The sequence below is a fragment of the Euwallacea similis genome, chromosome 4 (genome assembly GCF_039881205.1).
Source record: "Euwallacea similis isolate ESF13 chromosome 4, ESF131.1, whole genome shotgun sequence".
Lineage (NCBI taxonomy): Eukaryota > Metazoa > Arthropoda > Insecta > Coleoptera > Curculionidae > Euwallacea > Euwallacea similis.
In genome coordinates this window covers 3075952-3095436 of record NC_089612.1, presented here as the reverse complement: position 1 = coordinate 3095436, position 19485 = coordinate 3075952, and the positions used below count along the sequence as shown (strand labels likewise).

General features: G+C 33.9%; 1 protein-coding gene across 1 annotated transcript in view; it reads left to right on the top strand.

The window, feature by feature from the left end:
* Ppn (Papilin) overlaps positions 1-19485 on the top strand; it is a 55047-nt gene that overhangs the window by 14543 nt on the left and 21019 nt on the right. The gene's annotated exons all lie outside the window — the stretch shown is intronic.

The following is a 19485-nucleotide window of genomic DNA, read 5'->3' as shown; positions in this document are numbered from 1 at the left end:
AAGACGAAAAAGTTGTTGGAAGTTTCCAATGATATCGACATTGTTCAAATAACTGCCAATGATCAATATGAAGAGGGTTCGAGTGATGATGAGGAAGTTGACAGGAATGATGAAGTTTTAATCTCCACAGCTCAAGAGACCCTTTCTGCTTTGAGAATTGTAACAAATTATGTATAAATAATTTATCCAGAAAATGTGAACTTTTTAAATGCGACAGATCTTTTGCAAAACAAAATAACTCAAGAAATATTGAAAAACCATAAAGTGCAGAGACAAATTATGAACTTCTTTTCTACCTAAACTTCAGTTGTATTTAGATGTTTGTTGTTTTTTTTTATTTTTATCGTTTTTTTCTCATTTAATATATGTATATGTACCTGTTTACTCCAACAAAAAGCGTATAATTTGGCATATGGTTAAAACAGAAATTTTGAATCAACCAGCTTTTATCCTCAGTCGCCTGTAATAAACGACAGGCCAAGTCCCTTGAAGGTTCCACTGTATTTGTATGCAACTGGTCACTGAAATGAAACTTAAAAAAATCGAGATTGGAGATTTCAACATTGACATTTTGGTTGTTTTGCGAAAACTGGATTTTTCACATTTGTAGAAAAATCTAGGACTGAATCTTAACATGTGATACATCGCCATCTGGAAAAAAGCTGAATTCGAAAATGGAAAATTTAAGATTGCGCCTATAAGAAAAAACAAAGTTGATAAGAATTGTCAAAAATGGAAACCTGGAATTTTAAATAAGACATCGCCACATTATAGAAGTGGAAAATTTGCACTGATGAAGTCTTAATCGTTTTGAATTATTTCGCCAAATGAGCTGAGAAAAAATTAAAGACGTTTTCGTCGTACCTTTTATGGTTACCGATATCCTCATGGTAGAAATCCAGGAATGGATATTTTGTAAATACAGAGTGTTTCATAATAGCACATCAAAAATTTGGAGGGTGAATCCGTGGATGATTAAAAAAACTCATAGGAATATGTGTCTGTTTCCGCTTCCTGTTTTAAATACAGAGTGATAAAAAAATGTTCTAGTTTTTTCCTAATAAGATCGTTCCCGGCATGAAATGTTTTTATGAAAATTGGGGAGCCAAAAATAGGTGTAGAAACACATTTTTCAAGAAAAAAACATTTTTTCATTTCACCAGTGAGGTCCTCATTGATGTGATCCTAAACGTTTTAAACGAAAAATATGATACATCACTGGTTTTTCTAATTAAAAGTATTTTTCTAAATTCTTCATATTTCTGTAAAAAAAGGTCTCTTGAATATTTTTTATAACGTTAACTGTTTTGACGGAAAAATCATTATTTTCTTGCTATTCTTTCATTTAAAAATTAAAATTTTATTTTTTCTTTAACTTGAAGTTTCCTTAACTGGAATGAATTTTAGCGGCTCTTGAAATTCGAGTTATGGAAATTCCACTGTACTTGTGTGTATTTTCTTCTCCTGTGTAGTATCTGGCTATTTTAGCCATTTAAATTTATTATGCTGTAAACATTCAGTGAAAGTGCACGTGTTATTTTATTTTTCCTATTTTTGGTGCGTGAGACCGACGCGCCTCTTGGTGTTCAAATATTTCTAACTACAACATTCTGCAACAGAAAGGAAGAAAATGTTTGTATGTCACGGTAATGATACTAACTTATCATTCTAACAGTTTTAATGACAGTGGCAAGTTTTGAGGCTGAGGAGGCTCGTCTTATTCGTTTAATGCAGGACGACTCGTCAGGCGAGGAATTGCGTGGTGATGAAGTGGACTCGGAGATAGAAGATATTCTAGAAATGAAAGAAAGTTATAGCGAAACTGATCAAGAGATTTGTGATAATAAGTGTTCAGATGCTGCTAATAAATTTTTGTTTATTGAAAAAAATAATTGACCTCAATGGGGAAAACAAGTTTCCAGAGAGTCCACTCAAACTCGTGCCGAAAATAAAGTAGTACGTCTCCCTGCTTCCAATTGTTGGAATTGCTAAATTGGAGGATTCACGAAATTCGCCACATTCAAGAGGAATAACTAAAATCAAACGAGAGAAAGAGAAGTAGGTAGATGTACTAAGTGCAGCTCTATATCAAACAGAAATACGTGATATTTCTACTGAGAATGCTCACAATTCCTCTGTTAATAATAGCGATGTGTGAAGACTGCCATTACATGATACGATAAGTAACATTAGTTATACAGGGTGAGCCGTAACGGAACTGACACAGCAGGTGCGCGTAGGGCGTCTCAAAATGTGACGATTTGTTAAATACTTTTTTCTATGGTTAATAGTTGAAGAGATATTAACCTTTGATGTTGGCTTTTAAGTTTCTACAAATTTTCAGCAAGTTTCGATAAAAAATAAATAAGTAATTTAAAAAAAGTGTTCCTTAACACCCTGTAGAACGAAGACGAAGCATTTTTGAACATATCTTTATATGAACTTTTTGTTTTAAATTTGGCTCAGGATTCACCCATTAAAACTTTTACTGTCTATTCAGAAACACTCTGTATTTCAGTAATGCGTCATCACAATGAAACCAAATTTGGAACATGTTTTATTCTTATCAACATCTTTAATTGGTAGAAATGTGAAATCGATAGATGCTCAATAAGGGTTGGATTAATGGTAAGGTAAGGTCTAAAGGATTTGAGATTTTTCTATCTGTAAAATAACGAACAAACAGACAATACCGTTTAATCGCAAATTTAATTCAAAAACTTCGATTCTTTTCAAAAATTTGTCGAAAATCTTTTAATTTTTGATAAAATCACAGTTGCAGTTGCCAAAGTCATGTAAGTACATATGCAGACATGCAGATATTCTAAATGTAGCTGTATAGCAGAGCGATTTGGCTCGGAAATGGCTGGAAAATTTTCATTTAGTGAGCAGGTTAATATGTTGTTGGTATTTGGATTTTGCGAGAGTAATTGTAGGAGGAGTGTTGAGAAATACCGAAGAAGATTTTCTAATTATGTAATTTCACACTGAGAGACATTTTCCGACGTTAAACGAAAGGCTCGAGAAACTGGCTCATTTTGTATAAATAATTTCGGAGTGTTTTAAAGTGGAAAATAAAAAGTATTTTGTTTACAGCAAAAAATTATAACCAACAAAAAATTTATGACACAATAACCTAAACTTAACAATAAAGAAATTGTTCAAAATGACCGCCATTCTCTCTAACATATAATTTTATTTTTTGTTAAAAATTAAAGTTTACACTGTCCAATAACTGTGGATGATTTGTTGTATATTGTGGATAACTGTTGCATTTAATGTTTGTTCGATTCCACAAGTCTGCTGCCGATCTAACCGATGTAGCATAAACACATTTTTTTCAAAGTCCCCCAGAGGAAGAAATCACATTTATTCAAGTCTGGTGACCGAGGGGGCCAATGTTAAAAACAGTAATTTCTTCGTCCTACCTATCTATCCGGGAACTGCTAATTCAAAAATTGCCAGACACTTCGAACGAAACGTGGCGCAGCTTCGTTTTGCATGAACCACATTTCACATCTTAAATTTAAAGGTAGATCTTCAAAGAGCTCAGGAAGAGAATTTTGTAAAAATAATAAATAAACTTTTTCATTTAGTCTATTTGGAAGAATAATTGGTATTATTAAATAACGTTCAATGATACCAGCCCAAATGTTTAATTTAAATCCATGTTGGAAATGATGGGGAAAATGTTGAATATAGATTTTTTTCAGCACATTGGTGGAAGTTATATGTATATATAATACCTTGTATGTTTATACAAGGTGTTTCCTAACTGAGTGTAGAAAATTTAAGGACGCAATCCTGGATGCATTTCAAGTGGAAAATATTTAATAAACAAATTTTCACAAATGTTTCGTTTTCAAAATACAGGGTGTTAAAATATACCAAAAAAAAATCCCTAAATATTTCCAATATGGTTCAAATTGGATTTTTTATTGATATAAAAAATAATATAAATGTTATATTTACTAACGTTTAGAGTGGCAGCTAGTTTATAATCAGTGCAAGATTTACTTAAGAGAAATGTATTAATAAGTAATGATGGTCATTTTCAACAGTTCTTTTATGAAGTTAATTTTTTCTTGATTTTGAAATAAATAAATCTTGCACTGATCGATTATTAATAAAGACGTTCCTGCGATTTTCTTTGATATTTTTTTGAAACAAAGAACATAAAAATCGGCTTTAATTAAAAGCAAACGCAGCGTTGTAGATTTGGAGTGTGAATAGTGTAGTAAAGATATCCCAAGCGTGCGTCAGTGTCGCATGGAAAAAATCTGAGTACATGTAAAAATAGGGCTCTTTACTACACGTTCGCGTGCTAAAATTCAAAAATCCAATTTGAATCATATTAGAAATATTCACGGAAATCTTTTTTTTGGTATATTTTAACACTCTGTATTTTGAAAACGAAGCATTTGCGGACATTTGTTTATTAGACATTTTCCATTAGAAATGCATCCAGGATCACGCCCTTAAATTTTCCACACGTAGTTAGGAAACACCCTGCATAAAGAAAATTAAATCGATCTACAATTTCTACTTTAAAAAGCTTTACACGTGATTTCTGAGCAATTTTTGATTTTAACCTTTGAAGGGCTTTTGGCCCCTTTAGGACGGTTCCCGCGGCCGACGCGCCCATCGATTTAAAAATATTTCATGCGCCCCCCTGTAGGGATAAATATCCGATTTCCAATTAAATTAAATATGAACTGCCCTAAAAGCCCAATCGTTTCCTCTTCGCGTCTTCACGGCCCCACCTCAACAATTGCATACCGCAGAACAATGGACAATAACAACTGATTGTATATAAATCTATTAAACTCTCTAATAGCCCTATCATTATGCTTTTACCAATATAATCACCCACTGGCTTTTGAACCTTAAACTTCAATCTTTTCTGTCTATAAGGCCATTAAGGAGCAACATCCTCGTCAACGGCGAAACCCCGCAATTACAGGCAAACAAGATTCTGATGGTTTATCGGGAAAAAACGCGAATCATCCTCACCGGGGCAATAAAGTCTCACTTTCATCTCGCCACAAATTGATACCAGACCGCATTCTCAATGAAGGTTCAAGTAACCGAGTCCGTGAGAAATCTCACCAAATACGGAGTACTTTAAAGCGTCTGTCGTCTTGAAATCGTGTCTTGGAGATTTTAATAGAGTCGACGGGTAATAAAAAGGCCTCCCACAGGCGCCTGTATGGTCTACAACTAGGCCCAAATGCACGTGTGGGTTGACACATCGATAATGGAGGGATTAGAATAATTCCGACCCGCTTTCCGAAGAGATATAGATACTGATCGAACAATTATCCCGTCGTATAACCTTGATTAATGGTCGTTTTGAACGTGGTCAAGTTCAGGGCTAATGTCCACCTGATTTTTATCGAATTTTGGTGTAGGAGAAGCATTTTCAATACGGCTTAATTTTTACAGCGTTGAGGAGGGCGATACAGTTGGCGGCCGTACAATTGAATCGTTTATTTCTCAAAGGGCTTAAGTGGATTTTTGGTGTTTTGAGAAAAAAAAATCACTTTGCTATTAGAGAGAAAATCTGGAACTTCAAAATCCTAAAATCTGTTCATGTAGTGTTAATGTGGATAATTGAAAGCGGCTTTATGACTTCTATGTTTTTAAAGATATGTTTATTTTATAAATTATCGCATTTTTATGCAAAATAAACATCACTTATAGACGTGTGTAAAATAATAGCGGTGTAAAGGTACTTTTTAAGAAAATTCTTTAGTTTTGAACAAATTTCAATAATTTATTGCTTTTTCTAAGAAACATAAAACTTTACTAATTATGCAAGGAAAAGCAAAACAACTTATAAAAAAAACCTTTATTTAAATAAAAAATATATATTTACTAATACTTTCTTCTGCCAAAAATAAATGTTCTGAATAAATAGCAGCCTTTCTTAAAAGTTAGAGAGAATGAAAATGAAAGTATTAAAATTAAAAAAAAACAACTGATTTAAGTAAACTAATATTAATACTTTGTATTGTACCCTTTTTGGGCAATAACAACCAAATATTTCCTCAGCATTGAGTCGACTAAGCGTTAGCACTTCTCAATTAGAATTGCATTCCAAGTATCCTGGTCAATTTTCTTCAAATTTTCATTATTGGGTGGTGTTGCTGTAGAAACTCCTTTTTTAACATCTCTCCAGAAATGATCAGTAGGGTTGAGGTCCGGAGATTGAGCAGGCCACTTCAAAACTTCAACCCTATTGTCGGCAAGCCATGCCCTTGCCCTTCTGGTTGTGTGTTTAAGATCATTATCCTGCATAAAGGTCCATCTGATGGGCATATTATCGTTGGTATAAGGAAACATTACATTTTCCAGGATATGGACATAGACAACTTGGTCCATGATTCCCTCGATACGATGTATCGGACCTATATCGTAATACAGAAAACAACTCCATACCATTTTGGAGGGCTCATCATATTTTATAGTTTTCAGGGTATACTTTGGGTTGTATTCAGATTATAGCGGTCTTACATATTGTCGCTGTCCAAAAAAATCAAAAAGAACAATTTTTTGATTCATCTGACCAAAGAATATTCCTCCATCTCAACGGAGACTAAGAGGTATAGCTTCTTGCAAATTTTAGGCGGTTGGAAATCTGTTTGTCAGTTAGTTTAGGAACTTTCCTTGGTCTTCTCCCGTGTAAATTTGCTTTGGCCAATTGCCTCCGTACTGTAGAAGTGCTCACGTTATCTCCAATTTGTATTTTTATTTGTACAGATGTTGAGAAAGGAAATACTTTCGTCACCTTCTGTACTAGTCTATCATCTATTGACATAGTTTTTCTTTTTCTACTATGTGTTTCCAGTTTTCTACCAATTTAACGGTATTGCTGATCATTTTGGTGGAACATTTTAATACATTTTGAATAAATTTATAACTTTTCCCTTAATTTTTTTGTAAATCATCAATTCGGCAACTGCACTTTCCTTAGCTATATCTTTTAAGGAAATGCTTAATTTTTAGGTTTAACTCCTCACATTTCATACATGTGTCAATCTACGGCCATCCAAATTTTAGACAAATTTTTTTTATTTTTTATTTGTAATAGTAACTGTGCTTAATCTTTATTTGGGAATGTTTAGTTTTAAACATATTGTATAGGGTACCCATTTTTCGACACTTTTCTAGGATATCTTCGTTATTATTATGGTGCGAAGATCGGGATTTTTGTAAACCTGTGCCACTTTTTTGTAAAATGAACGATGCCGCAAACAGATTCATTACCTTTTGGTATTTGAAAGACAGGGCGAAATTGAAAATTGTGCGTTTTCAGACATCTATTGTAATTTAGTTATCTTATAAATTATCGACTAGGTAAAAACATAATTTTACACATTTTTTTTTATGTAGAATTCAGTGGCGTGTTCAGTTTTTTTCCAGGAGTCCCCATTTCTGAAAAAATTACCAAAATTCAAATTTCTTAAATGAGACACCCTGTACATTAACTGGTAGTTACATTCTACTCACTAAAAGCTTTCCAGGAATATATAATAAATTTGTAACAAACTAAGAAGAGACAAAAAATTTGCTAAACACATTAACGCATATGGGCTACTTTAAATGAAATATTATACTGAGTGTTACAATTCTTTATAATTAAGAAAGAAACATAATACACACATCTCCACCATTGGTGAATGATTGAAATTGATAATTTTTTTGAATTATACCTACCGATATACTAAACAAATGTACGAAATTTGGTTAAAACATTTTGAGCCGATTGGAAGTTAAAAAATAAAAACTATTTTTTTCTTAAACTTTAATACCCTGTATCTCGAAATTAAAAGCCAATTGGACCTTTGTTTGTATAAATTTTATACCTTATTTCGGTCACAGGAACCTACAGTAAGCAGTTGACAGAACGATTCTGATACACCCTGTATATTTCTGGAAACTCTTAGTGAGTAGAATGTAACGACCAATTAACATACAGGATGTCCCCATAAGAAATCTCAACTTTTTAATTTTCTCAAAAATTAGGAAATCTGGTGAAAAACTGAGAACGCCACTGGATTCTACATGAACAAATGTGTAAGATTCCGTTTTACCTAGTCGATAACGTGTAAGATAACTGAACTACAATAGGTGCCTGAAAATGCACAATTTTCAATTTCGCCTTGTATTTCAGAAACCAAGAAAGTGATGATAAGTCTATTTGCGATATCGTTCGTTTTACAAAAAAGTGGCACAGGATTGCGAAGACCCCAACCCTCGAACTGTAATAATAACGTAGATACCCTGCAAAAGTGTCGGAAAATGAACACCCTGTATATTATTTTCACGATTAGTCTACCATCAAGTTCTTGTATTTTTTTTCGGAATAATGAATTTCCCTTAGAGAGAAACTGTCAATGTGTTCCTGAATTAATAAATTATCCCTTTCTGGGATTGAATATTTCACGTTCTTGCCTCGCATGGCTCTAAGAGTTTGATCCATCCCAATTAGCTATGTTAATATCTTTATTTTTTTACTTGTAAGTTCATGTACACTCATAGAGGCTTCACAACAGACCTTAACTTTTAAGCCCTCTGTGGCAACCGGTGCGTGAATGACCGCAGCAGGGAATAATTACCTCAGGAGGAATTACTTCTTCGGGGAACCACCGTGCAAGCGGAAAAGAGTAGATAGGAACGAACTGAGTAGAAAATAGAGGAGTGATGTGGAAGGTGGTTGTATTTGAGAGTTATCACTCTAACTCTTAACTTATCACTCTAAGTTTGTTGGATCTGGTTAACGAGTTGTTCTTATCAAATGAACCTGAGCATCCTGTGAAGTGTTTGAATACTTAGTGGGGTACCACACACTCTACACGTATAAAATAATCATAGCCTGCTGCTGTTTTTATTTGATTTAGTATAGTAGTGATTTAGTATTAGTATTAGTATTCTTCTTTTCTTTTGTAGTTGATTTTTGATTAATAAGCCCTTGGAGATAAATATCCTGTTCATCTTTATTTTGCATCTCACAAAAATGTTTTAACAAAAGTGCTCGTTAATCATGTGTCAATTTATTAAAATGTTGCATTTTAAATCTGAAAAAAGTCACGAAATAACAATATGGTAGCTATCGCATAATAATGAGATTACTACTTAGGTACTGCAAGGTCGGTAGCCGCCGTGGGACAAAAAAATTATTAAGTGGCTTACTTGCAAGGCCCTCCTATTTCTTTTGCTTCTATTTGTTTTCCTTTGTAACTTTTGTAGGCGAGCCCACTGATTCGAGCTCTCTTTATTATATTTCTTCAGTATTTTAGATCATTACGTACCCACTTTTGCCTTCTTCTTGTAACGTCCATCTCCATCTCTGCACATTCTTGGACGTTGCTGCCACCACTATGAGATCATTTAAATTTCATATCTAGCCAACTATGGGATTTTGCACAAGAGAAATAGAAGATAAAAAGTAGGTCGTAGCTTGATCATATGCCGCAAAATGACGTTAAAATTTATTTTTGATAAAGGAGCCAAGTGAGGTTATGTTGCTTTATTTACTTTTAATTGTCAAGATTTCGATTAAACATTAAAGCTATTTTTTAACAACCTCCAAAGTCCAATTGTTTGAAACATTCACAATGGGTTTATGAAGTTCAACTCTGTTTTCGAGAATTTCGCGAAAAACTCCCTGAAGTTGCAACAGATGAACTGAACTGCTGAAAATGTCCATTCATTTCAATGCACAAATTTATCCAACTCTTCATACTCTCGAAGAAATTACCGAGAACTTCTGGGGTGACATTTGCACTCTGCTCTAATCCGTACCTTAAGATCTTCGATTGTGTGTACTGGTTGTCCAAAATATTATCTTTTAAAGTTGGGAACAAGAAGTAATCTCCCTAGCGTAAGGTCTGAGGACCGAGGTAGGTAGATATGCTCTGTATGTGAATTTATTAAATGATTGACATAATATTTTCTTAAATAATCTAAGGTTGTACGAGCTGTTGCTCCATCATGTTGGAAATAACCTTGTAATTTGTCAGAGTGTAGTTGATTAATGAATTCGTCCAACATATTTTGGTATCGCTCTGCTGTAACACTCGTTAACAAAAATTGGTTAGATTAAACGTCTTCGAGAGACAGCAACCCAAACTCAATTTTTTTTGGGGATATAATGAAGTTTCTTGAAATATGTGAGGATTATTTGCACTCCACATTCGCATATTTTGAGAGTTCACATATCTCGACAAATGAAACCAGGCTTCATCGCTAAAGAATAATAGATCCAGAAGATTATTATTCATAGTCTCATTGAACCAGGCGCAACAAGTTATCCTCGTTTCATAATCTAAAGGCTCTTGGAATACTTTGCAAAGAAAGCAAATTTAGGTCTTTTTGAGAATTTTGCCAGGTACAATAAGATAAGTCAATCTGCTGTGACAATCTCCTCAAGGTAGTATTTAGGTTTTCATGTGTCTGGAGTTCGTTTTTTTTGTCTTCTGCTGCCTGACTTTCCCTGAATGCTGCCGGTTTCACGGAATAAATTTACAACATACTTCAGTGTATTTGCAAAATTCAGTTCATCTGTTGCTGCAACTTCAGGGAATTTTTCGCGAAATTCTCGAAAACAGGGTTGAACTTCATAAATCCATTCTCCATTAACTTTATGTCCATTAGGAAAATAGGCTTTAACCATAAATGTTTTCTGCTCGTCCGTGAACACCATGTTGCGGTAGGTACAGGAAATCGATTTTAAACACAAACGTTACTGTGGCCTTAAAAAACACAAACGATGATTGACACACGTTCTTTTCTTCAACAAACCACAACTGACTAGATATGAAATTCAAATGATCTCTCTGTAGTGTCACTCGACATGATTTAAGAAGTTGAAACTAAACTATTCATTTGTGTAAAATTTCAAAGGAATGCTCAAACTGCGCTGCGTCTTCATGAAAAATGTAAACAATGCTAACAACGCAAGGCCTACTACGCATTATTATCAAAACAAGTGGCACAAGTAATTTGCGTTTGTTTCTGAAAAGGCCTAAGGTCGCTCACTTAGGTCCTTTCAGTTCCTAAGGATTATTGAAGGTTTGAATATCGAGGCATCACGTAAATAAATTTGGGCCATTTTTGCGCCAAACAGTAAATCTTGCTTCAAATAGTCTATTTTTTCCTAAGACCCGAAATGGACGAAAAGTCGCTTAGGTCGTTTCAGAAATAAACGATTCAATTAAGAGCGCCTACTTATTTTACTGAAATTGGAATATGTTGAGAACATCTAACAACATTGTAAGAATGTATGTTCTCAAAGTATCTGTGGGGATCCCGAACCTTCTATTTTGCAAGAAGTTAAGAGATTCCGATATTTTAGGAAAATATTGAATCAGTCAGTGTATTTCAAGTACTGAAAGGGAGCGGATACTAAATTAAGAACGCTGTTGATTGGACAATTAGCATATTTATTGGTGATAATTTATGAAAGTTTTTATAAGATTCAGATTTTGAGCACTAATTAAATGTAGAAAACGATGTAAAAATCAAAAAGTTGCACATCACAACTTGGCAAATTAATAAAATAATGTTTTTTTGTGCTTTAAAAATTTTAAGAAACTACGCAAAACTTACCACCTCAAAAGAAGATTCGAAAATCGGAACCTGAAACAGATAGACAAATTGTGAGACTTTATCGTCGAAATCTCATGATAACGGCGGTTGATTTCCAAAAAGAAATTTTTCCAAAAAATTGTGAAAGGAAAAATTCAGTGTTATTGGTTCGAACAATCAGGCGTCGTGTGAGTGAAGCCAATTTACATGGACGAATTGAGTGTAAAAAAGCTATGATTTAAAAAAAATCGCGCAGCTAGAATACACTTTGCTAAGGACCATAAAGCATGGGCCTTGTCCCAATGGGAATACGTTATTTGGTCCAATGAAACAAAAATCAATCGGATAGGATCAGATGGGACAGTATGTGCGGCGTCCTACAAATCACAAATACAATCCTAAGTACACCACAATCACAGTGTAACATGGGGTTGGATCGGTTCAAATTTGGGGTTGTTTTTTTTGATCCGGGCTGTTCATAAAATTCAAGGGATTATGAATTAGATCCAATATAAAAATATTATGGAGACTGTAATGCTACCGTATGCCGAAGAGAACTTGCTTGTAATTTGGAAATTTCAGCAATGCAACGATCCGAAGCATACGACGGCTAGTATTTGTGCTTGATTCGATCAGAATTCTGTGCCTCTTCTTAAATGGCCTTCCTGTAATCTGGATCTTAATTCGATTGAAAATTTATGGAACGATATAAAAAAGGTTTTAGGGCAAGAAAACATTAAAAATATTCTAAATGTATTCGACGTTGTTAAGCAGGTGTGGTACTCTATTTCTAAGAAATGTTGTCAGACACTAATTAAGCCTGTACAAAATCGTTGTTTGGATCTAGAGAAGAATAAAGGCTACCCTGACTCGTTTTTAGTTATTTTAAGTTTTGTTTGTTTGTTTTTTAATATTGTTATTTGTTTAAATATATCATTCTTAACTATATGTTTAAGGAGTTGGTGTACTTTTTTTATAAAAGTGTTTTTTTTTTTATTTTGAGTATTGCAATTTTCTTTAAATTTATATTATTAACTTCTCTTATGATCTAATAAAAGTTGTTAAAAAAATTGTTATGGTTTTAGCAATTATTCCTGTTTTTCCTCGGTTTTTCGTTACTTTCAAGACATATTTATAGTAAATGTATTAACAAGAAACTGTCTTATGTTTGATTGGTTGCCTATACAATACACTAAGCGTCTTATTGTAGTTTGCATATATAAATACCGGTGCTACTTCAAAAGTTTAATCATGTTTGCAGCCTTTTAAATATAATTTGAAGTTTCCATATTAATGGTACGTTTGTGAATGTTGAGTTTATTGACTCTCTTAGTGATTTCCCATAAATTCAATAACGTGAGTGTTCAAAATGTCTTTCTAAATCCCCGCAGATGCGAACAGGATCTGGGCTGTCTTTTAAGTTTTGCATATGGAGCTGGAATAAAACCGTAGATAGCTTTTAAAGACTTTATTGTTTTTCGAAATATTCTCCACGAAGATCAATGTACTTTTGCTTGCGCTGAAACCATTTCTGAAGCCAGTTAATCCATTTGTTTATTGGTACAGTCAAAATGAAGTTTTTGAAAGCATGAACCACGTCTTCTGGCGACTGGATCACGCAATCCGTTCTTGATTTTCGAAAATGTAAAGGAATCGTTGAAACTTTGATCGAGACTGTACGGAAGATGGTTTAACAATTCGACTTTTTGTTGTGTTAAAAATTTCATTATCTTGCAAGCTGTGTACGAACTTGTTTAGTCTTGGTGGAGGATAATTCGTCGTTTGGAGTTGGCCTTTCTAAGCTCAGCAGTGACTTCTGGCAAATAAATGGTTGTATACCAATGGGCAGTAACAGTTCTTTAATCTTGCAGGGGAATTGTTGGCACATGGCCTGCTTTTAAGACAAATGTTGCGACCATCTTTTTGGACATATTTCGAGAACGGACGACTTTTGTTGGTTTTTCTTTACCTTGGAACACCCAAACGACTAGCGTTTATTTTCGGATTCAAATAAGTAAATCCACGCTTCATGACCACTGATGACGCTGTATACGTTTTTAGAGTTTCTTGCGTTGGAGCGGTCTACAGTTTTTTGACACCAATTGACCTTAGCTTCTTTCTGTTTTTCTGTCAATAAATGGTGGAATTCAACGGGGCACTAATTTTTTTTACAGTAAATTCTACATGCTAAATTTTTTGAGTTGAGGTATCTGAAATCTCCAATGATGCCTCAATCTAGCAATATGTCACATGTCAATTTTCTTTGATGCGCTTGCGCATAGCATCGACGTTTTCCTGGGAAACTTCCGTTTTTGGCGCATCTGCTATTACATTATTAATAAGGCTCATCTGTCCACGTTTGAATTTTCCATACCAACGAGAAATTCTCGACTGATATGGCATTTTATTGCAGAAAACAGAATCTAACTCGGCTAGGCATTCTTGTTGAAATTATTATCTTCGAAAGTTGTAAAAAATTATTTTCAGAAAATGTTCTCGGTTTAATTCTATTGTTCGAACAACCTGTCAATTTTGACAATTCACTGTACCTATAACGCTATACGTATCGCATTGAAACTGGATTTAGGTTAACTGAAGATTGAAGTTAACTTTTATTAATGACATTTGAGTAGCGCCGCCATTTATATCGCTGTATGCAAAACATAAAAAACAGTTCTGGTGTATGCAACCAAAAATACAACTTTATATTGTAACATAAAGTATTGTCACAACAATTAAGTCACAAAATATTGGCATCATCGTGATCTATTCAAAAAAGGTATAGTAGCACTTCCATTTATGTGACAAACCGAATAAATAGCCAAATGACGAGGGTTTATTGAAAATGGCAAATATCTAAGTTTCCTACACTCGGTCAGTCTACTAGACTTTGTTCTCAAAAAAGACATCGCTATGTTTCTTTTTCTGTATCTCCTAGAGTTACCGAGATTTACCTGATAAACATCGAAATTTGCCCATCCCGCGCTAAAGCCCAAGACTTTTTGGACCCTTGAGTTCAATAAATTTAGGAAACCTCTAAAAATTAATAATCAAATCGCAAATGAAAAAAAAACATAGACCTTTGACTGGGGATTCCGACCGGCCAGGTCCCACCAGGGAACCCCAGCAGCTGAAATCCGGTAGGGTTTCCCCGGTCGCCTCTCGACGACCATAACCCTCCCCTGGACCTGGTTAGCCGATAAAATTTACCTTTTTTTCCCTATATTAATATTTTTAAAGACACAATTTCATCAATTGCCCGAAGAACATTTCTAGGAATTTTGTTGCCCCACTATAATCTTCACGTTTTTAATGGTTTTTCGATGGATTTTCTCACTTTGAACAGTTTTATTTAGTCATTTTTCATATTTAAATAGCTGTTTTTTTACGCTCATCGCAACAAGGTTCCCAGTCTCGCTTTTTGTGGCATTAAAACTCAATCATCCGCAGCCAAGTATATAACTTGAACGTGCAGCGATAATGATTGTTGAACAGAGACGTGGAGTGGTCGTGGCAATCAATCAACATCTCAATAGGCTTAAAGTTAAATGCTTGAAGCAACAGGTATACTTATTTATACCAGATGTTTATTTGCATTTTTTCTCTTTAAAGGGGGGAGAACAATACCGGGATTGAAGCCCCTGCATCATTATTTTCCCTGCGGTGATCAGTCCCCCATCCTTCTTGACATTACCATTACCAAACCCAACAGAAACCCCTTTTTAATCCTTTTTAATCACTTCAATCGCTTCTACCCGTGCTGCCTCATAACCACCAGTAATCCACAATCTGTCGGACTGCCACGTTCGCCCATGTCTCTGGCCTCGACTGAGAATTATGTAACCCTTAAAGTGGTCATTACCACCTATTAGGATTCGCTTTTAACGTGAGGTTGTGCCGACCAGGCGAACAGAAGTGCATGAAAGTGAGTGACGTCACTACAACTTGGTCGAGCAAAGCGGACCGTTTACCTGGGCAGGTAAAGGGATTAAGTTGGTTGCACTAGAAGTCCTGACGTAATGCCATTTGTTGGGTACTGGTCAGGCACCGAATAACACTTGTAAGAATTGATTGGTTCATTTTCCGTTAAACACTAATGACGGCAGCAATTCGTTTATGGATTTTGGAGCTTCATTTCCGTGATGCCACGATGTATTTTGTAGGGCAACAAACGTGCTTATTTTTCGCCTATCAGGAAGTTTTCCTCAGGTGTGCGGACGAGCCCATTAAAGGGGCATACGCAAACGACCTCTTCGCGGCACTCTTCTCCTGTGAAAAGGATCGCGGATTACCGCAGGTACCTCGCACTTCAATTTTTTCCTCACCTAATTTGTTACTTCTCCATACGTGATCAAGGCATTGTTATTAGGTGCTAAACAGAGGCGAATTTGTATAGGCGATGTCGCACCATTAAAAAGCCAATTTAAACGACCAACAAAGCAATTTAGTCGATTTGCTTTGAGAGCAGAATTACATTTCTTGGGATTGTATTTTATGACTGCGGTTTGTCTGGTTGAAAAGTCAGTAAATGCCGACAGTTATATGGTGTCCCAGAGATGACTTTAGAATAAAACGGCTTTGTAGACGACAGCGAATGACCTTAAGTCGCACTCTGATATTGTTGCATGCAAAATATGTCCACCATTTTGACAAGAAAAGAAAAGCCAATAAAAACTATTGTGGTTTATTTGTTGAATTTTCAATTTAATTTCAGCTTTCAAATATCTGTTCACGATTTTCACGCTCAATTTGGCATACAAATTTCACACCAATATGTATGTATAGGTAGAGTGGAACAGCCTTGTCTGGGGTCGACATACGCGCACACTTGTTCTGATTTATAGCAGGAGCACCCAACTTGAAAGAGGTACGCGTTTGCGTCACTGCGTGCGCGTGCAATTGCCGAAATTTGGACCAATTGTAGAGTGTGTCTACATAAATTATATGGGAAACTTTTTTATTATTCATTTTACGGGAAAAAGTCATTCTTCATAAAAAGTTCTGCAAGATCTTAAACCTAAAATAAAATAAACAGACATCACATTTTTAGAGTCGTGTGCCAGCTCTCTTAAAAATACGAATTTTGTTCAAGAAATATTTTTTATTCAATAATGCACATTTATCTCTTGTTTATTGAAAACATGATAACTTTTTATCTCTTACTGTGTTTTGCTTAATACAATTGCGCAATTTAAATAGGTAATTAATGCATAACGATAATTTGTTTTGCTCATAGGGAAAGACAAAGAGTTAATAATTTGCGTAACTACAGCGACTCACAGCTTAAATGATGCGGCCGATATTCAGAGAATCTGACTTGTTCCAGGGGCATAATATTTATTTTGGAAAAACGACATAATAAAATAGAATTAATATGAATATTTTAAAAGCATATTATAAATTAATATGTTGTCTCAGGTATGTCACATTTAAAAAACAAAAAATTATGAAATCATGTCCGATTTTACCGTCGCAGCATAAATGATGCAAAACGCAAAATTACAAAATTAACAAGGGTAACGAAATGAATATGAAAATGTTATTATTTGGTCGGTCCTCCTTTGTTATTGAGGACTATCTGTAGGCATCTATAAGGCATTGATTCTACCAACTTTCTTGTGTCTTCTAAGATGATGGTGCTCCAAGCTTCGATAATTTTTGTTTTTAATTGACTTTTGTTAAATATTTGGTTGTTGTGCACTTTATTTTTTAATGTCAACTACGAGTTTTCAGTTACATTTAAATCTGGCGACTGGGCGGGCGTTTTAGTGACATTTGGACAGTTCTAAAGCAACCATCGTTAGCGTGGTGAAAACAGTAATTATTGTTAAGCCTTAATTTTTGAGGACTTGGGACAATGTGTTGCCTTAATACCGAGTGTCCCATAATTGGGTACCAACCCTTAAATAGCATAATCTACGTGTAAAATTAATATCAAATTGATAAATAAACATATGTATGTCCTGAAGTGTCTTCTGACGGAGGTACGGCCCCTTGAAGGGGGCCCCACTGAGATTATTTATGCTAAATAACTCCAAATGTACTTAACATAAATATACGAAATTTTGATCAATTTTGACGTGCTCCATCCAAATATCTGATAAAAATAGTTAACTGTGAATCGTAGGCCTGTCATTGAGACGGGTTGTGTTACAAAACAGCCATATTTTTTTACTGAATGCGAATTTTATATTTCTATGCTAAAAATATGTAAACCTAGAGTTTTTTACTCAAAAAAGGTGCTTTGAATAATATCTTTAGCAACATTTTTGTGTAAAATGCAATTTAAAGTTCTGCATGCATTTCATGTTATTTTCAATAAAACACCGAAGTAGGCTTTGAGACAAAAGGTAGTTGCTTAATATTTGACAGTTTAATATTGCTATGTATCGGTCAGTTATCTTTATCAAATATTTTTATTAAACTATAGTTACGGGACATAAAATAAGGCTAAACAGAATACTAACTAAACCAGTTATGTAAGTAAATGTTCAAACAAATTCCCAGTCCCTTGAATGCAACATCTGCCTGGTTTCCTAATATTTAAAGACGCACGAAAAATTTGAAACTGATTGCCTTAATATTATTAGCAGTTTCATTTATTTGTGTTAAAAGTTCTTCTTCGGTATCTATTTCGGTGGCATAAATAATACTTAACATTTTACCCCATAGGTAATAATCTAGGGGATTTAAATCGGGTGATTGAGCTAATAATTCGTTTATGGCAAATTAGAAGTTTAATGTATTTCTGTGTTGCGGAAAAAACCTGACATTGTAAAAATATTTTTAACCTGAGGTATAATACCTTCCAGTTAAACTGGACACTGACCCTTATTTAATTTTTTTTAATGGAACATGACACTTTTTTTTTTAATGAAAATGAGTTTAGTACCTATTTTCAACAGTTTTTGATTTATTTCAATTTTTACGACTTTTTCGACACTTGTAATGCTTTTCTAAAAACAATTATCACGAAACTATTTGACATAAATTAATGAAATAAATTTTAAATTACTGGAAAATTAACCATTTTTTATATAACTAATTAAAGATTAAGAAAAACATTTGAAAGTTTTTGTAAAAGTAAAATTTAGAATTTTTAAATTTAAAAAAGTTTTTTTTTTCAAATAGAGCCCTACAATTATTTTTGCACCCTTAGGTAAGTAGAAAAAAGTGAACAAATACGATATACATTATAAGTATCAAAAATTAATACTTTTTTAGTAAATGGAAAAAGACTATAAACTACTTTACACTATGTAGATAATAAATACATTAGTGCACCTTTACACAATCAGATTGCTTAATGTTTATTTTGATTGTTTATTTTGTTTTTGTTTATTCATGGCTGTCATTTGAGTAAAGTTATTGATAATTTGTGTTTCTCCTGCTGAAATAATCCGATTTAATTTTTCTAATCAAGGTTATTTGAATTTAATACTAATTCACGGAGAATGTCATAGAGTCGCAATATGAACTGTGAGAACATTGATCGAACGTTATCCAGTTGCGTTCCTGATCAACTAATTTTTTTTCAAAAACTTTTTCAAACTCTACATGTGTCGATAAAGTCGTAAAAATCAAAATAAATCAAAAACAGTTGAGAATCGGTACTACGTTGTATTATGTAACTTATGTTTATTTTCTACAAAGAATTCATTTTCATTAAAGAAAATTACCACGTTCCATTTACAAAATGAAGTAAAATTTAGTTTCCGGTTTACCCGGAAGTTATATTAGATTGAAAATATTTTTACAATGTCAGGTTTTTTCTATAAAACAAAAATACATTAAATTGTAATTTTACATACACAAATGGTGTCAACTCCCAAAGTCGAACCCTGTATAGTTTCCTTTAACTAATTGAAATATTACTTTGAAATGTCAAACTAA